This window comes from Palaemon carinicauda, chromosome 7, assembly GCF_036898095.1.
Source record: "Palaemon carinicauda isolate YSFRI2023 chromosome 7, ASM3689809v2, whole genome shotgun sequence".
Classification (NCBI taxonomy): domain Eukaryota; kingdom Metazoa; phylum Arthropoda; class Malacostraca; order Decapoda; family Palaemonidae; genus Palaemon; species Palaemon carinicauda.
Window position 1 is genome coordinate 156,423,634 of NC_090731.1, and position 20,000 is coordinate 156,443,633.

The 20,000-nt window shown below is 33.7% G+C and overlaps 1 protein-coding gene across 1 annotated transcript in view; it reads right to left on the bottom strand.

The window, feature by feature from the left end:
- The window catches only part of LOC137644594 (chemotaxis regulatory protein ChePep-like), a 63,166-nt gene that overhangs the window by 42,797 nt on the left and 369 nt on the right, over positions 1-20,000 (bottom strand). The gene's annotated exons all lie outside the window — the stretch shown is intronic.

The window sequence follows — 20,000 nt, forward strand, 5'->3', positions numbered from 1 at the left end:
TGGCTGCTGATGACTCAGCATGTAGACCTATAGGCCCCCCCCCCAACATCTCCATCCTTAAGTCACAAGGATGGTAAGGTTACAGACACTACATGAAACTATAGAGATTGGGCGGGACTCGAACGCCGGTCCGGGAGATCGACAACAGGGATGTTTTCAATAGGCCACGCCTATTTTAAGTCGTCAATGTATTTAGGAAATATATCTGTGCGTGTGTATGTGTGTAGGCTATCTTGACTGCACTGCATTCCTATAAGAACAAACTTGTATAAAAATTAAAGTTATCGACGTATCTATTACATATATTTAAGTGTAAACAATACATCTTAGATAAAAAGCAATGGTAAAAACGATCTTATTTTCTCCCTTCATACTATAGGCCTAGCTAGAGTGTGTGTAGGCTATCTTGACTACAATGCATTCCTATAAGAATAAACCTATATAAAAATATAGCTCATCGACGTATCTAGTAAATATATTTGAGTGATAAAAAAACAGTATTTTAGATGAAAAGCAATGGTAAAAACCATCTGATGTTCTCCTTTCATATTGTGTGTGTGTGTGTGTGTGTGTGTGTGTGTGTACATGCCCACACGTATTCATACACTTAGAGGGAATGAAATTTCCTTAAGCAAGTATTATTGACATCGCCTTAAACTTCATCCCATCAGGTGTCGAAACACGCCATCGATTACCCCCCCCCCCCCCCCCAACCCCCACCCCTCCAACCAACACCCCCACCCCCACCTCCACCAACTTGTCGAATTTCTGAAAGCAGTTGCTTGAAGTTGTTCCCGAATGTCTTCCAGACATTTCGTGCTTCGGACAAGAAGTACGAAACTTTTCTTCGCTCTATCTTTTAAGCGTTAACTATTCCTCCAAAAATTTCAAGAGAGAGAGAGAGAGAGAGAGAGAGAGAGAGAGAGAGAGAGAATCTTCCAATGGCTCAATTGATTAAAATTTAATGAATTTAAAACATTTTATTTTTGGTTATGCAAGTACATTTATGAACTTTCATTCACCATTTTTCTCTTAACCGTTCGAGATATTTTCCATAGCCTATTAGACATTATTTTCTCAGCTAAAAGCCTATTCAACGCTGTGCTATAATGCCCCAATTTCCCTCAATCTTGTTAAATTTAACATCTTGCCAGAATATTTATCTCTATCTTTCATTTAATGCCTCAACAAAGCATACCTTATCCATTGTGGTGAAATCATTAAATAATCACTAATTCACTCATATAGATAGATAGATAGATATAAATAGTTAGAGATAGACAGATAGAAGTACAGCATATAAATTTCTTATCTTGTTCCTGTAACATCTTCGTTTTCTTCTAAAACTTCATTTTTCTTGACCATCTTCACGTCCCGATCCAGGGACATTAATTCCTTTTTCGCTACTTTTCCTTTCCCATTTTTTGTTCCAGCACTTTTTTTTTTTCTTCCTTTGTCCCTCCCTCGTCTCGTATTTTATTCATAAGCTTCCTTTTATTCATGATATTGACATTCCTCTACCTTGCTATTTATATTCTTTAGCTATTTTCCTTTTATTCAATCTGTTCTACAAACGTCTTTCCCCATTTTCCCTTTATCATTTATTTTCATCTGTTAAATCTCCCAACAGATATTAGTATCTCATTTTTTTTCTGTTTCATCTTTATCTATTAATGTACCATTAACATTTTCAGCATCATCACTGTCTGTCTGTTAAGATTGCCTTGCCTCAAGCAAGACACGGGCATTTACGTTGGCAGCTGTCATTTTTTTTTTTTTTTTTCATAAATTGAACATTTCTACAAACCCACTCCAACCAATATTGGTATCCTCTCTTCTTCCTGTTTTATCCCTATCCCTTCTTTTACCATCACCACCATCTACAGTATCATCATTATCTTGTTTCCCCCACAAATTGAACATTTTTACAACGACCCACCCAACCCCTTCAACAAACATCAGTATCTTATGCCATCATCATCATTAATTTTATTTACTTTTTCTTGTGTTTGCCCACATAAATTGAACATCTTTACAAACTCTCCCCCCGAAACAAATATTAGTATCCTCTCCTCTTCCTGTTTTATCTCTATTTATTAATTTACCACCATCATCATCACTATCTTCAGTATCATCATTGTCAATTAATTTTTCTTTGATTTCCCCACAAATTGAACATCTTTCCATCTGTTCCCCCTCCACAAATATTATTATCCGCTCCTCTTCCTGTTTTATCTCTACTTATTCCTTTACCATCACCATCATCACTGTCATTTACTTTTTCTTGCATTTCCCAACATAAATTGAACATCTTTACCTAATCATCTTCACCATCTTTTTCCTCTTCTTGCTTTCCTTTCCAACTTCTTCTTCTTCTTCTTCTTCTTCTTCTTCTTCTTCTTCTTCTTCTTCTTCTTCTTCTTCTCATGGAGTGGAAATTGGATCGTCATCATATAACTTTTGTGTGTGGCATTAAAGTTGACGTTAAAGACAAGATAAATTTCATTCGCTGGAAATCAAGTTTGCAGAATTTGGAACAACTTTTGGGAAGTCGGGGGAATTTCAATTCGACGGTTGAAATAGATAAATAATTCTCGGGGGAAGTTCCAAACCAGAAAAGTGGAATTATCTCAAAACATAAATTCTAAAATAAAAAAATAAACGAAGATAGAATATTACAATAAAGCCCTAATGACGAATGAATAAAGATAGAATGTTGCGGCAAACATCTTATGAAAAATGAAAGATAGAAAGAATAATATGATGATAACCTAAAGGAAAATTAACTAAGAAACAATGTTACGGTAAATACATAATAAAAAATTAAAGATAGAAAGAATATTGAAGTACATACCTAATGAAAAATGAACGAAAAACAAAATATTACAGTAAATACATAATGAAAAAATGAACGAAAAATAAAATATTACAATAAATGCCTAATGAAAAATGAACAAAAACAAACTATTACAGTAAATACATAATGAAAAATGAACGAAAAAATAAAATATTACAATATATACCTAATTGAAAATGAACGAAAAATAAAATATTCCAGTAAATACCTAATGAATAATGAACGAAAAAATAAAATATTCTAGTAAATACCTAATGAAAAATGAACGACGATAGAAAGAATATTACGGTAAAAACATAATGAAAAATGAACAAAGACACAAAGAATATTACAGCCAAAAAAAAAAAACTGATAAATGAACTAATATACAAAAAATAAGGCAGACAAACCTAATGGAAACTGAACGAAGACAGAATCGATATTACAGTAAATACCTAATGAAAAAAATAACGAGAATATTGCATAGAATCTCTCCACAGAGATGTGTTTTTAGTAGAAACACGACAACTAAAATAAAAATGTACGATTTTCTCCAATCTCAATCGACCTAATGTGTTAAATATAAAATGAAAATGGTGGGAAAATCTCACACGAAATTTACATATCTCATGAAACACGAAGTTGGATAAGAGGAAATGGAAACGAGGAAGAATATGAAACTATTGAAACCTTAAAGTGCTCTGAGTTCTGAGAGCTGATTTTAAGAGCAACCCAAGAACTGAGTTGATTAAACCGAATAAAATTTGGTGATGGCGTAAAGAATAAACGACTCGAAATATGAGAGCTTGGATGAATAAACCATGGCTCATCTTCATTCAGGTTTAAATTATTCATAATTATGTAAACGAGTCTATAGTGAATAATTCACTAATAATATATGAAGGAACGGGCGAGATGATTAAAGATATGAAGTATTTATTTCAATGTTTTTACTGTTCTTAGAATATTTTATTTTTCCTTGTTTCCTTTCCTCACTGGGCTATTTTCCCTGTTGGGGCCACTGGGCTTATAGCATCCTGCTTTTCCATCTAGGGTTGTAGCTTAGCATTTAATAATAATAATAATAATAATAATAATAATAATAATAATAATAATAACCAACATACTCCCCCGCACAGATTATACACACACACACACACACACACACACAACAAACAACAACAACAACAACAACAAAATGCAGCCGTTTCTAGTCCACTGCAGAACAAATACCTCAGACATGTCCTTATTCGTGTTTGGGTATTAGGTCAATTTAATCACCACGCTAGCTACTACGGATTGGTGATGTTGGGAGACTTCAGTCTGATCGCTCACAGCAAATCAACCTAGTATGGGTGGCCTTAACTAGTAGACTACAGCTTTGCTTATCATGGAGATACACAAACCCCTTCACTACCTTAAGGTATTTCCTCCCCCCCCACCCACACACACACACACTATATATATATATATATATATACATATATATATACATATATATATATATATATATATAAATATATATATATATATATATATACACACATATATATATATATATATATATACATATATATATATATATATATACCATATAAGACATATTGACTATGACAACTAGAAATCGTTACTCTATTGGTTTTTATCAAGTTCAATCTTTTCTTGAAAACTAGGATTGCCTACTGTTATGTTAAACTTTAGGGGTGCCATAATTACATTTGTTTTTCAACAAAACAAAAATGTCGACAATATCACCAGCTTCATATACCTACTATTCACTTATGTAAAAATATCCATAATATCAGCAGCTACTGGGTTTTAAAGGCAGCTCATGAATGGCAGAGGCACAGGACAGTGGCAATGCCCTAGAAAGCAGGACAATGCCCTAGACTAACCATATGCAGTAGCTTGCTAGTAATAATAATAATAATAATAATAATAATAATAATAATAATAATAATAATGATAATAAAAATAATATGATAAAAGCTTCCCCCCCTCCCCCCTCCCAAACATCCCAACCCCCTTAGTTCACAAGCATAGTGAGGTTGCAGACACTAAAGAAACTAACGAGTTTGAGTGGAGCCCCAGCCTGGCAATCACCAGGCAGAGATATTACCAATAGGCCATAAACGCCCATTATCAGCAATGATCAGGAATGATCTTCCTAATCGGGTAGTTGAATCAGTAGTGTAGAACTTCAAAAGTTCAAAGTTGGAGCAAATATTTTAATGTTGACCAGGCTGACATGAGTCTTTTTATTGTTTATCTATGACATATCTGTTTTTGAAGTTGTTAATAGTTTATATAGGATATATCTGTTTTGATACTATTACTGTTTTTAGAATAATATATTGTTAATTTATTCACATCATTTATTTATTTCCTTATATCCTTTCCTCACTGGGCTAATTTTCCCTGTTGGAGCCCTTGGGCTTATAGCATCTTGCTTTTCCCAACTAGGGTTTTAGCTTGGCTAATAATAATAATAATAAAAATAATAATAATAATAATACTTTAGTGGAAATTACAAGTGTTCATAAATTCCCACATATCAACAATAGGCCTACTCGTTATTCTAACGGTAATCTTTATACCTTCTTTGTTTAGTCTATCCTCTTCAACATCAATTATTTATTCTCGGTCTTAAGCCCCCCTCACCAAACGTAATGGTTCAATTTTCTTTGCTTAAATTTAAGCTGTTGCTCATGTAGGATCTAACATCAATTTTATATTCCTTCAACAATCAATAAAATTTTTCTCTATTTGCAACATTGTATTATCTGCAAGTAACATTTTCAAAATACTCAACTGAAAACTTAATTTTTGCCCTTTACTTGAACTTTTGTTTCATCTGTAAAATTCTTATATATATATATATATATATATAGATATATGTATATATATATATATATATATATATTAAATTATTACTAGGTAAGCTACAACCTTACTTGGAAAATCAGGATGCTACAACCAAAGGGTCTCCACCGGGGAAAGTAGCACAGTGAGGAAAGGAACAAAAACTGTGTAGGCCTATACGAAGTACATTGGTTTATAATACAAACTGGTGCTCTCCTTGAGACCAAGTTTTACAAACTATTTGACTGGTAAAAGCTCCTTAAGTCGTAGGATAAGCTAAGGATAAGACAACCTAAACCGGTGGGGTAAGAGCGGGTAGGTATGGAAGGATACGGCTCCTAGGTTAGGTTTGGTATTTTGTTTCCCTTTTCAAATGTGGTTTTTCAGTCATAACTTTAGACATTTTACATTCGGTCTATCCCAACCTACTTTAAAGGCTCCGTTTCGGTTTTATTTCGGTTTATATATATATATATATATATATATATATATATATCTTTAAAACCCAAATAAAGCCGAAACAGAGCCTTTAAAGTTGATAGGATAGACCCGAGTGTAAAATGTCAAAAGTTATGACAGAAAAACCAAATTTGAAAAGTGAAACAAAACACAAGAACACCATAGGCCTAACATATGATTGGTGCCCCACCTAACCTAACCTAGGAGCCGTATCCTTTCCTACTTAGTCCCTCTTACCCCACCGGTTTAGACTGTCTTATCCTTAACTTATCCTACGACTAAATGGGCTTCTAACAGTCAAAACGGTTTGTAAAACTTGGTTGTTCAACCTGCTTGTCAAACGAATTGAAAGTGTCCGTGAGTCAAAAGAAATCTAAAACAATAAAAGATGTCTCTTGCCCACGACAGTTTGATTGCCTTTGTCTTGGTGACACTAAGTTGATAGGATAGACCCGAGTGTAAAATGTCAAAAGTTATGACAAAAAAAAAACAAATCTAAAAAGTGAAACAAAACACAAGAACACCATAGGCCCCACCTAACCTAACCTAGGAGCCGTATCCTTCCCTACTTAGCCCCTCTAACCCCACCGGTTTGGCCTGTCTTATCCTTAACTTATCCGACGACTAGGGGCTTCTAACAGTCAAAACGGTTTGTAAAACTTGGTTGTCCAATCTGCTTGTCAAACGATTTGAAAGTGTCTGGGAGTCAAAAGAAATCTAAAACAATAAAAGATGTCTCTTGCCCACGACAGTTTGATTGCCATTGTCTTGGTGACACTAGGGTACTAAGGACTGGCTGTTGATATAAGATCAACTTAAAACATACTAACTTGCTTGTTGATTTGGTATTAGGGCCAGATGACTAGTGTAATTATTTGGTGTTTTACGAAGAAAAATATCGATCTACTGAAACGTGTTTGATGTTTAACGATTGTTCTTAACGCATGCAAACGGTTGTGCTTGATCAGACTTTCTTCCAACAGTTTGAGCAACGTGTTTGACAACCAAATACCCCGCTCACACTTTCAAACATCCCTTCAAAAACGTGCTTGTCAAACCGAGTTTGACCAACTGTTTGACTGAGTGAAGCCTAAAGTGTCAATAATGTATTCTCTGCCCAACCAAGCCAGGTAAAAATGTGGTAATATTTCGTAAACCGTAAATATAGATTCATATCCCATTTCAAACCAAAATAAAAAACAACTTCCCCATACAAAAATAACAATTTGACGCTAAGAACGTTTATGCATGTACCAGCGAACTATATTCACCCCCTCGCCAAAGCACCTTGTATAAAAATCAACTGCAAAATACAGAGAAATTATGATTCCACAAACACAACCAATGGCTAAAGAACTGTAAGCCTTAATCTAAAATCAGTTCCATTAAAACACTTAAACAAAACATGCATTCCAAAATTAGGCCTACATAAACGCATGATCCCAAAAAGTAATTAATTCTACTAAAGTTAGGCCTACATCAACTCGTGGTCCCAAAAATTAATTGATTCTCCTAAAGTTAGGCCTACATCAACGCATGATCCCAAAAAGTAATTCATTCTCCTAAAGTTAGGCCTACATCAACGCATGATCCCAAAAAGTAATTCATTCTCCTAAAGTTAGGCCTACATCAACGCATGATCCCAAAAAAGTAATTCATTCTCCTAAAGTTAGGCCTACATCAACGCATGATCCCAAAAAAGTAATTCATTCTCCTAAAGTTAGGCCTACATCAACGCATGATCCCAAAAAAGTAATTCATTTTCCTAAAGTTAGGCCTACATCAACGCATGATCCCAAAAAAGTAATTCATTCTCCTAAAGTTAGACCTACATCAACGCATGATCCCAAAAAAGTAATTCATTCTCCTAAAGTTAGACCTACATCAACGCATGATCCCAACAAAAGTAATTCATTCTCCTAAAGTTAGGCCTACATCAACGCATGATACCAAAAAAGTAATTCATTCTCCTAAAGTTAGACCTACATCAACGCATGATCCCGAAAAAGTAATTCATTCTCCTAAAGTTAGACCTACATCAACGCATGATCCCAAAAAAGTAATTCATTCTCCTAAAGTTAGACCTACATCAACGCATGATCCCAACAAAAGTAATTCATTCTCCTAAAGTTAGGCCTACATCAACGCATGATCCCAAAAAAGTAATTCATTCTCCTAAAGTTAGACCTACATCAACGCATGATCCCAACAAAAGTAATTCATTCTCCTAAAGTTAGACCTACATCAACGCATGATCCCAAAAAAGTAATTCATTCTCCTAAAGTTAGACCTACATCAACGCATGATCCCAACAAAAGTAATTCATTCTCCTAAAGTTAGACCTACATCAACGCATGATCCCAAAAAAGTAATTCATTCTCCTAAAGTTAGACCTACATCAACGCATGATCCCAACAAAAGTAATTCATTCTCCTAAAGTTAGGCCTACATCAACGCATGATACCAAAAAAGTAATTCATTCTCCTAAAGTTAGACCTACATCAACGCATGATCCCGAAAAAGTAATTCATTCTCCTAAAGTTAGACCTACATCAACGCATGATCCCAAAAAAGTAATTCATTCTCCTAAAGTTAGACCTACATCAACGCATGATCCCAACAAAAGTAATTCATTCTCCTAAAGTTAGGCCTACATCAACGCATGATCCCAAAAAAGTAATTCATTCTCCTAAAGTTAGACCTACATCAACGCATGATCCCAAAAAAGTAATTCATTCTCCTAAAGTTAGACCTACATCAACGCATGATCCCAACAAAAGTAATTCATTCTCCTAAAGTTAGGCCTACATCAACGCATGATACCAAAAAAGTAATTCATTCTCCTAAAGTTAGACCTACATCAACGCATGATCCCGAAAAAGTAATTCATTCTCCTAAAGTTAGACCTACATCAACGCATGATCCCAAAAAAGTAATTCATTCTCCTAAAGTTAGGCCTACATCAACGCATGATCCCAAAAAAGTAATTCATTTTCCAAAATTAGGCCTACGTCCACGCATGATCCCAAAAATTAATTCATTCTCTAAAAATAATGTTTTCTTAACGCATTACGAACATAACAAAATCAAATATTCATAAAATTCATCATTGATAATACACAATTTTCCATCCTAACAGTCATGATCAAACACAAGGGACATATCTCTACACAGCTAAAATGTTATCAATCAAATTAAACCAATAAATAAACTTGAATAATAAACGGTAGCACTAAAATGTTGAAATACTTTTGCACAAATAATTTATTGGTTTCCCTGTTCATTTCTACAGATAAATTTATTAGTTAAACACATCAGATGATGGAACACTCACGAGTTTTAGTAGTCGTAACATGGCTCCAGACGTTGTCTCGAAGTTCAAGCACAATTTCTCACTGAACAGATGTTAAACTCTTTATTTTATTTCAAATTAATTCCTTCAAGGTCTTTGAAGTGTAGGAGTCACTGCAAGCCACACTTGATTGGAGAACTGTTCTTGTAAGCGAATAACTTCGATATTTCATATTATACCACGTTCCTTCTTCGTCTGAAATGCAGCCATCAAAATTCCACAAATTTAATGGTAGTCGTGGCTATCAAAATTCCACATTTTATGGTTGTCGTTAACATCATTTTCCACAATTTATGGTATGGTAGTCGTGGCCATCAAAATTCCACAATTTATGGTTGTCGTGACAGTAAAAAATCCACAATTTTGTAGTCGTGACCGTCAAAATTCCTAAAATTATGGTAGTAGTTCTCAACAAAATTCCACAGTTTTAGTATAAATCTCGACCAATTTGATTGAAGACAAAATCCACAAGGGACACTTCTACAAAACTAACGTGAACCCACAATTATATATGTCACATTACATGAAAAATCACCGTCAATTTTATCCAGTAAGCACAACAATATAGTTAAACCATTCGCGCCGGCAACCTCAGACGAACTGAAAACATTCCACAACAACACATGGGCTGAGTTTGAAACTGCTTCTTCTCTAATCGTTCAACAAGCTACTTTTAGCCAAAACGACCATTATATCCGACAGGAACTTAGGGTTTATTAAATTTCTTATTTCTGATCTAGATATTACTTTGGCACCGTCGTTCATTTAGTTCATTATGCGTGTTGCACGAGATTTTTTAATATTCTGACGATACTTTACATTTAGATCTTCCTGGTCAGTTCCATCCTGTTCGGAATACTAGGAAGGCGGTTAATCTTAATAGTCAGGCCTTCTCCATCATGAGGCTCAATACTACACAGTACTCTGGATGTTTTATTCCAGCTGTAACCAAGTTGTGGAATGATCCTAATCGGGTAGTTAAATCAGTAGAACTTCTAAAGTTCAAACTCGCAGCAAATGTTTTTATGTTGAACAGGCTTGCATAAGTCCATTTATAGTTTATAAATTAAATATGCTGTAATGTTGTTAATGTTTTAAAAGTATTTTATTTCAATTTTCATTACTTCTTACATCGTTTATTTATTTCCTTAATTCCTTTCCTCACTGGGCTATTTCCCCTGCTGGAGCCCTTGGGCTTATAGCATCTTGCTTTTCTAACTAGGGTTGTAGCTTAGCTAATAATAATAATAATAATAATAATAATAATAATAATAATAATAATGATGATATGTTCTATCTTATTTCTCTCCCTCTTGTTTGTTTTTTACGTTTTTTAGTTTATATATGAAAATGATTTAATGTTGTTACTGTTCTTTAAACACTTAAGTTTGATTGTTTATAACTTCACTTGTAGTTTATCTATTTTCTTGTTCCTTTCTTCACTGAGCTATTTTCCCTGTTGGAGCCCTAGGCCTAATAGCATCTTGCTTTTCCAACTAGGGTTATAGCTTAGCTTGTAATAATAATAGAAATAAACCACCCTATAGCTCTTTCCCCTATTTAAACTTCATAACAAAAATTATCACATATCAAATATTATATACAGTATGTGTATGTAGGCCTATATGAATGTCTTCGTGTTTATGTCCAAATGAAAAAAATGGAAAACCTGATTAGGCTAACACTGTGACATAAAGAACAGATTATACGCTCGTGTGACTACAACTTATCCCTGTTGTTGATAATACGAAAGTACTATCGCCATAAAAATTTCCATTTTCAGATTACGTACACAAAGACATACACGATTTCTACTTTTATTTGTAGCCTGGTTATATACAAATTATATATATATATATATATATATATATATAAACCCATGTACCAAAAACTTCCCATGATCAAATATAAACCCAGGATAGCCAGCAACTGAAATACAGAATTCTCGGTGAATTTAATTCAAACTATTTTTATTTTTATTCCCCAAATATATTGCAAATGAGAGAATACTGAGAATACTTGGTTTGGTTCAATATTAAAGCCAACTATTCAGCTACAGTGAAATGAAAGGCTTCTATTTATATTCAAAGCTATGCCTCAGCTCACGTGAATACATACATACATGCGTAGGTCTAACCTTGCTCCTGATTAAGCCAAAGAATAGATTTATGCTTTAAATATATTAGTGTTGATTACGGCTATAAATCTCACACATAAATTTGCATACATGCGTTCATACATAACCCTAGTCTTATTCAATTGATATTGATTTAGATTTAGATTTTATTGGCTGTATATAGTTATTCTCTTTATATATATATATATATATATATATATACATTTAAGGGGACTGAATAAAGAACAATCTTTATGAATAGTGACGAATCAATAAAGGAGTCTTGGCTCAGGTTTTATTCCTTAGATTATTTGTATCTACGTATTATTATCTTTGGTGTTGTTGTTGCTGTTGTTGTTGTAAAGCTTCCATGCTTATGATAAAATCAGAATGCAACGATCCAGTTGGACCTAATAGGGTGAGTAGCACAAGACAAAGAAGAAAGAAATAATTAACAATTATTATCATTAATAATAATAATAATAATAATAATAATAATAATAATAACTACTACTTGTTGTTGCTGTTGTTACTTGCTAAGCTACAACCTTAGTTTGAATAGTAGGGTGCTGTAAACCCAAAAGCTCCAACAGGGACACTAACCTATAAGGAAATAAGGAAACAGACAGAACAGTGAACTTGAGTGTACCCTCGAGCTAGAGTTTCTCCCAACCTTACCAAGTGGAAAGTAGCCACTGAACAATTACAGTTCTGGAGTTAACCGTTTGAGTGAAGAAGAATTTTTCGGTTATCTTAGTGATGTCCGATGTATGAGGATAGAGGAGAATGTGTAAGGAATAGGCCAGATTATTCGGTGTATGTATAGGATAAGGAAAATTGAGCCGTAACGAGAGAGGAATCCAATGTAGTACTATCTCTCCAGGCAAAGGACACAATAGCTCTATTGTGATATTTTCTCTAAAAGTAACAATAACAAAGTGAACATAGCAATGAACAAAGCAAAATCTGAAGATAATATATCTATCTTGGAATAGAGTATTTAAATAACTGTAGCATTGGGCACCAGCCGCATGTTGAGATACCACCGCTAGAGAGTTAGGGGGTCCATTGACTGGCCAGACAGTACTACATTAGATCCTTCTCTATGGTTACGGTTCTTTCCCTTTGCCTACACATACACCGAATAGTCTGGTCTATTCTTTACAGATTCTCCTCTGTCCTCATACAACTGACAACACTACCAACAATTCTTCTTCTCCCAAGGGGTTCACTACTGCACTGCAGTTGTTCAGTGCCTACTTTCCTCTTGGTAAGGGTAGAGGAGACTATTTAGCTATGGTAAGCAGCTCTTCTAGGAGAAGGACACTCCGAAATCAAACCATTGTTCTCTAGTTTTGGATAGTGCCATAGCCTCTGTACCATGGTCTTCCACTGTCTTGGGTTAGAGTTCTCTTGCTTGAGGGTACACTCGAGCACACTATTCTATCTAATTTCTCTTCCTCTTGTTTTGTTAAAGTTTTTATAGTTTATATAGGAAATATTTATTTCAATGTTGTTACTGTTCTTAATATTTTATTTATCCTTGTTTGCTTTCCTCACTGGGCTATTTTCCCTGTTGGGGCCCCTGGGCTTATAGCATCTTGCTTTTCCAACTAGGGTTGTAGCTTAGCAGATAATAATAATAATAATAATAATAATAATAATAATAATAATAATAATAATAATACACAATTACCGCGTTCATTAGGAGAGAAGAAATTCAAGAGGTGTTTTGTTAGGTTGTATTCATCCCGACACCGAAATTGCCCGAGGCTCAATTCCAAGGAGAGACTAGATCCTCTGATTACATTCCACTAAATCTCAGCGTGACCTCTCTTGACCTGAACAATGAATTAGGTTCCTGTAATGGGTCACATTCCGAATGGAGCAGAAAACTGGACAACCAAAATTATTTGCTCTCATTTTAATGTTGAACATTCTGACATAGGTCTTTTTATAGTTTATATACGAAATATGTTTTGATGTTCTTGCTGTTTTTAAAATATTTTATCAATTATTAATCATTTTTCATATCATTTATTTATTTCCTTATTTTCTTTTCTCACGGGGCTATTTTTCCCTCCTGAAACCCTTAGGCTTGTAGCATCTTGCTTTTCCATCTAGTGTTGTAACTTACCTAATATATATATATATATATATATATATACTCCTTTCTGAGTGGGTATACCTTAACGTTGTGAAAGGGTTTTTCCATTGCCCTGATCATCAAAGCTGTACTAGCCGGGGGCACCTATACTAGGATGGTTTACTGTGAACGATCCGGCTAAAGTCTCAACCATCACCAATCCGTACTGGTGATGGAAACTGGCCAAAGCCCAGCCATGAATAAAGACATGTCTGAGGTCTTTATCCAGCAGAGGACTTGAAACGGCTGCATTTTTTGTTGTTGGTATATATATATATATATATATATATAATTTCCATCACCTTTTTTATACGAATGCAAGTTTTAGGCTTAACACAAAACAAATAAACAAATGAAGAAACCTTTTCGGTCCAGGGCCTATAGGCCTACACGTTGGAAGATAAGTCAGATAAGATTCTATTCCAGCTCATGCCTACTAAAATTAGCTTTAACCAGGTACTTTTCACTGAACCTAAAATAGTCCATTCCAACGTTAGGTAGAATTAAGATTTTATTCATATCTTATATTTTCAATTCGGATCTTTGATTTCATGTCTTGAAGTACTCAACTCATGAACATGGTGTGAAGAAATTGACTAGATAAATGGTAATTGAGTGTGTGTGTTTGTGTGTATGCATGCCTCTCTCTCTCTCTCTCTCTCTCTCTCTCTCTCTATATATATATATATATACATACTGCTCGAATATTTCCTACATCAAACCATGGAAGTCTCAAGAATATTTGAACTCTCTCTCTCTCTCTCTCTCTCTCTCTCTCTCTCATTTTTAATTACTTTGTGTTTTCGTCTTGTGTATATTATACTGTCTTTTGTCTACATAAATTTCTCTCTCTCTCTCTCTCTCTCTCTCTCTCTCTCAACTAAAACAATTACGTATTCTTGTGAGCAATTTATCATTTACATAATCATCACATGCATGCTACCATTAGGTATATGAAGAGATGAAGAAGAAAAAACAGTCACTGAAATATTACATTGAAATAAACAGTATAAAAAAGAGCGCATACACATACGTATATGAATATCATGTAAGCACAGTATATAATTTATATGCAAACATATATATATATATATATATATATAAATATATATATATATATATATATATGTGTGTGTGTGTGTGTGTGTATGCATGCAAGTAGGCTATGTATATACTAAACACATGAAACTGTTTTTGGTTCACAGCAGGACAAAGGCCTAAGGCAATTCAAATCATTTCTGGGTTTTGGACAGTTTTCATCACCACGCTGAACAGAGCGTATTGGTAATGGTGGACGATTTTAGTATAATCGCTCACAGCAAACCAACCCAGTATGGGTGGTCCTACCTGTTACAGCTTTGCTGATCAAAGTTATACACATATCGTTTCACCAAGTTAAGGTATTCCCAATAATATATATATATATATATACATATATAGGCCTATATATATATATATATATATATACATATATAGGCCTATATATATATATATATATACATACATATATATATATGACATATGTATTTATGTACAGTGTATCCCTTTCTGAGTGGAGATATATAAGTATGTAAATATATCTATATATATATATATATATATATATATAATTATATATATATATACATATAAATACTTACTTATATATCTCCACTCGGAAAGGGATATACTGTACATAAATACATGTCATATATATATATATATATATACATACATATATATATATATATATGACATATGTATTTATGTACAGTATATCCCTTTCTGAGTGGAGATATATAGGTAAGTATGTGTGTATATATATATATATATATACATATATATACATATGCATATAAACATATATATACATATATACACACATATATATACATATATATGCATATAAACATATATATACATATATACATATATATATATATATATATATACACAAGTATATAAATATGCGTATTAAACACACAAATATACATACATATACGATATATAATCATAAAACAATAGATTTATTGATGACACAATAATAAAAAATTAACAAAAACTCCCAGCAAAAAAAATGGTCGTTTTCGGAGTTGAAAGTATTATCGCCATAAAACTCTTATTTCGTTGATCGAAAAGAATTACCGAAAAACATTTTTACAAATGAGATTTTGGCAACGTTTTGGTCCCAATCCCATCCACTTCTCCCTGTCACAGCTTTAGTTTGAAATCAGTTTTTATCGACACTATTTTTTCCCTTAATCTCTAATGAGAAAAGCAGCTTGCCCACGGCTCTTAAAATCCATGATGGCATTTTCATTCAAAATAAACTTCCTTTTATGGCAATTTCAATTGCTACTGAACCATTTCTCTCTCTCTCTCTCTCTCTCTCTCTCTCTCTCTCTCTCTCCTCAAAACCAGCATTTATAACTAATTTAAGCGTTTTTTTCTTGTGTTTATTATACTGTCTTTTGTCTCCATAAATGGTTCTAACCTCTCTCTCTCCCTCTCTCTCTCTCTCTCTCTCTCTCTCTCTCCTCAAAAGAGTATTTACAACTAATTTAAGTGTTTTCTACTTGCGTATACTAGTCTATTATCACCATAAAGGATTCTAACCTCTCTCTCTCTCTCTCTCTCTCTCTCTCTCTCTCTCTCTCATTTTTAATTACTTAGTGTTTTCGTCTTGTGTATATTATACTGTCTTCTCTCTCTCTCTCTCTCTCTCTCTCTCTCTCTCTCTCTTTCTCTCTCTCTCTCTCTCTCTCTCTCTCTCTCATGGCTGGAGTAACGGAAGACCTGCTGACCAGACATGAGAAAAAACGACAAAAAATATTAGATGGCAAAAAGGACCAGGTCACATCTGCAGTTTTTCTCTTCTTTCCTTTTTTCTTGTTTTCCTTTGTGAGCTGGAAGAGTCAAGCTTATGTCATTGGGATTCTAAATCTCCCTTTAATAATAAAATACTATCTTAATAGTTTTAATAACAGTGATAGCTTTAATAATTATTATTATTGAAATTACTGAAATTATTATTATCATCATTTACATCATTGCATAATAATATATAGGGCACATAAGGTTTTAATTCTATATCCAAAATAAGTCATTAAATTTCTATTGTATTCAAATTACGTAACTACATTTTTATTATGTATCCAAAATGTCGTTACATTTTATTAATAATCCTCAGAGTTTCAATAATATTGGTAAGTTCAACAATTTCCATAATAATAATTTCAGTAATTTTGTTTATAATCTAATCTATAATATAAATTCAACTACTAACGCTACTTCTGAAGAATTCAACCTAATTAGCAAATGTTTACTTGAACTTTTCTTTCTGATGTTACGAAGTCTATTAAAAGCTTCGTTACGAGATAAACCTTAAACTTTTTCATCAACGAATCTAAACTTTGAAGGGTTCTTCAAATCAAATAAAATGAATAAAGTTATATAAATCACGCAATGATGGTTAAATATTTGATTAAGGGTTTATTTCAATATTGTTACTGTTCTTGAAATATTTCATATTCATTTTCTTTACTTCTCTTGTTGTATATTTATTTCATTGCCTCACTGAGATGATGATAACAACAACAACAACAACAACAACAACAACAACAACAACAACAACGATAATAAATAATAATAATAATAATAATAATAATAATAATAAAAACTAAACTACTACTACTACTACTATTAATAATAATAATAATAATAATAATAATAATAATAATAATAATAATAATAATAAAGGTTTAAATCCCACTCATGAATGACAGAAGCAAGATACAGGGACAATACAATCGAGACTGACCATATATATATATATATATATATATGATCAGCGCCATGGCCCCTCTCCAACCAAGCTAGGAACAGGGAGTGCCAGGCAATGGCTGCTGATGACTCAGCATGTAGACCTATAGGCTCCCCCCCCCCCCAAACAACTCCATCCTTAAGTCACAAGGATGGTAAGGTTACAGACACTACATGAAACTATAGAGATTGAGCGGGACTCGAACGCCCGTCCGGGAGATCGACAGGCAGGGAGGTTTTCAATAGGCCACGCCTATTTTAAGTCATCAATGTATTTAGGAAATATATCTGTGCGTGTGTATGTGTGTAGGCTATCTTGACTGAACTGCATTCCTATAAGAACAAACCTGTATAAAAATAAAAGTTATCGACGTATCTATTAAATATATTTGAGTGATCAAACAATACATCTTGGATAAAAAGCAATGGTAAAAACGATCTTATGTTCTCCCTTCATACTATAGGCCTTGCTAGAGTGTGTGTAGGCTATCTTGACTACAATGCATTCCTATAAGAATAAACCTATATAAAAATATAGGTCATCGACGTATCTAGTAAATATATTTGAGTGATAAAAAAATACTATTTTAGATGAAAAGCAATGGTAAAAACCATCTGATGTTCTCCTTTCATACTATAGGCATGGCTAGCGTACGCGCGCGCGTGTTTGTGTGTGTGTATGTGTGTGTCACGGTCCAGATATATATAGACCTTGGTGTGTGTATACATGCCCACATGTATTCATACACTTGGAGGGAATGAAATTTCCTTAAGCGAGCATTATTGACATCGCCTTAAACTTCATCCCATCAGGTGTCGAAACACGCCATCGATTCCCCCCCCCACCCCCCAACCCCCCTCTACCAACTTGTCGAATTTCTGAAAGCAGTTGCTTGAAGTTGTTCCCGAATGTCTTCCAGACATTTCGTGCTTCGGACAAGAAGTACGAAACTTTTCTTCGCTCTATCTTTTAAGCGTTAACTATTCCTCCAAAAATTTCAAGTGAGAGAGAGAGAGAGAGAGAGAGAGAGAGAGAGAGAGAGAGAGAGAGAGAGAGAGAGAGAGAGAGAGAGAGAGAGAGAATCTTCCAATGGCTCAATTGATTAAAATTTAATAAATTTAAAACATCTTATTTTTGGTCATGCAAGTACAATTATCGAATTTCATTCACCATTTTTCTCTTAAACGTTCAAGATATTTTCCATAGCCTATTAGACATTATTTTCTCAGCTAAAGGCCTATTCAACGCTTTGATATAATGCCCCAATTTCTCTCAATCTTGTTAAATTTAACATCTTGTCAGAATATTTATCTCGATCATTAATTTAATGCCTCAACAAAGCATACCTTACCCACTGTAGTGAAATCATTAAATAATCACTAATTCATTTATATAGATAGATAGATAGATATAAATAGATATAGATAGACAGATAGAAGTACAGTAGGCTATATATATATTTCTTATCTTGTTCCCGTAACATCTTCGTTTTCTTCTAAAACTTCATTTTTCTTGACCATCTTCACGTCCCGATCCAGGGACATTAATTCCTTTTTCGCTACTTTTCCTTTCCCATTTTTTGTCCCAGCCCCTTTTTTTTTCCTTTATCCCTCCCTCGTCTCGTATTTTATTCATAAGCTTCCTTTTATTCGTGATATTGACATTTCTCTACCTTGCTATTTATATTCTTTAGATATTTTCTTTTTATTCAATCTGTTCTACAAACGTCTTTCCTCATTTTCCCTTTATCATTTATTTTCATCTGTTAAATCTCCCAACAGATATTAGTATCTCCTTTTTTTCTGCTTTATCTTTATCTATTAATGTACCATTAACGTTTTCAGCTTCATCACTGTCTGTCTGTTTAGATTGCCTAGCCTCATGCAAGGCACGGGCACTTACGTTGGCAGCTGTCATTTTTTTTTTAACCCACATAAATTAAACATTTCTACAAACCCACACCAACCAATATTGGTATCCTCTCTTCTTCCTGTTTTATCCCTATCCCTTCTTTTACCATCACCACCATCCACAGTATCATCATTATCTTGTTTCCCCACAAATTGAACATTTTTACAACAACCCACCCAACCCCTTCAACAAATATCAGTATCTTATGCCATCATCATCATTAATTTTATTTACTTTTTCTTGTGTTTGCCCACATAAATTGAACATCTTTACAACCCCCCCCCCCCACCCAACCAATTTTAGTATCCTCTCCTCTTCCTGTTTTTCCTCTATTCGTTTACCACCATCATCATCACTATCTTCAGTATCATATTGTCAATTAATTTTTCTTTGATTTCCCCACAAATTGAACATCTTTCCATCTGTTCCCCCTCAACAAATATCATTATCCGCTCCTCTTTCTGTTTTATCTCTACTTATTCCTTTACCATCCCCATCATCACTGTCATTTAATTT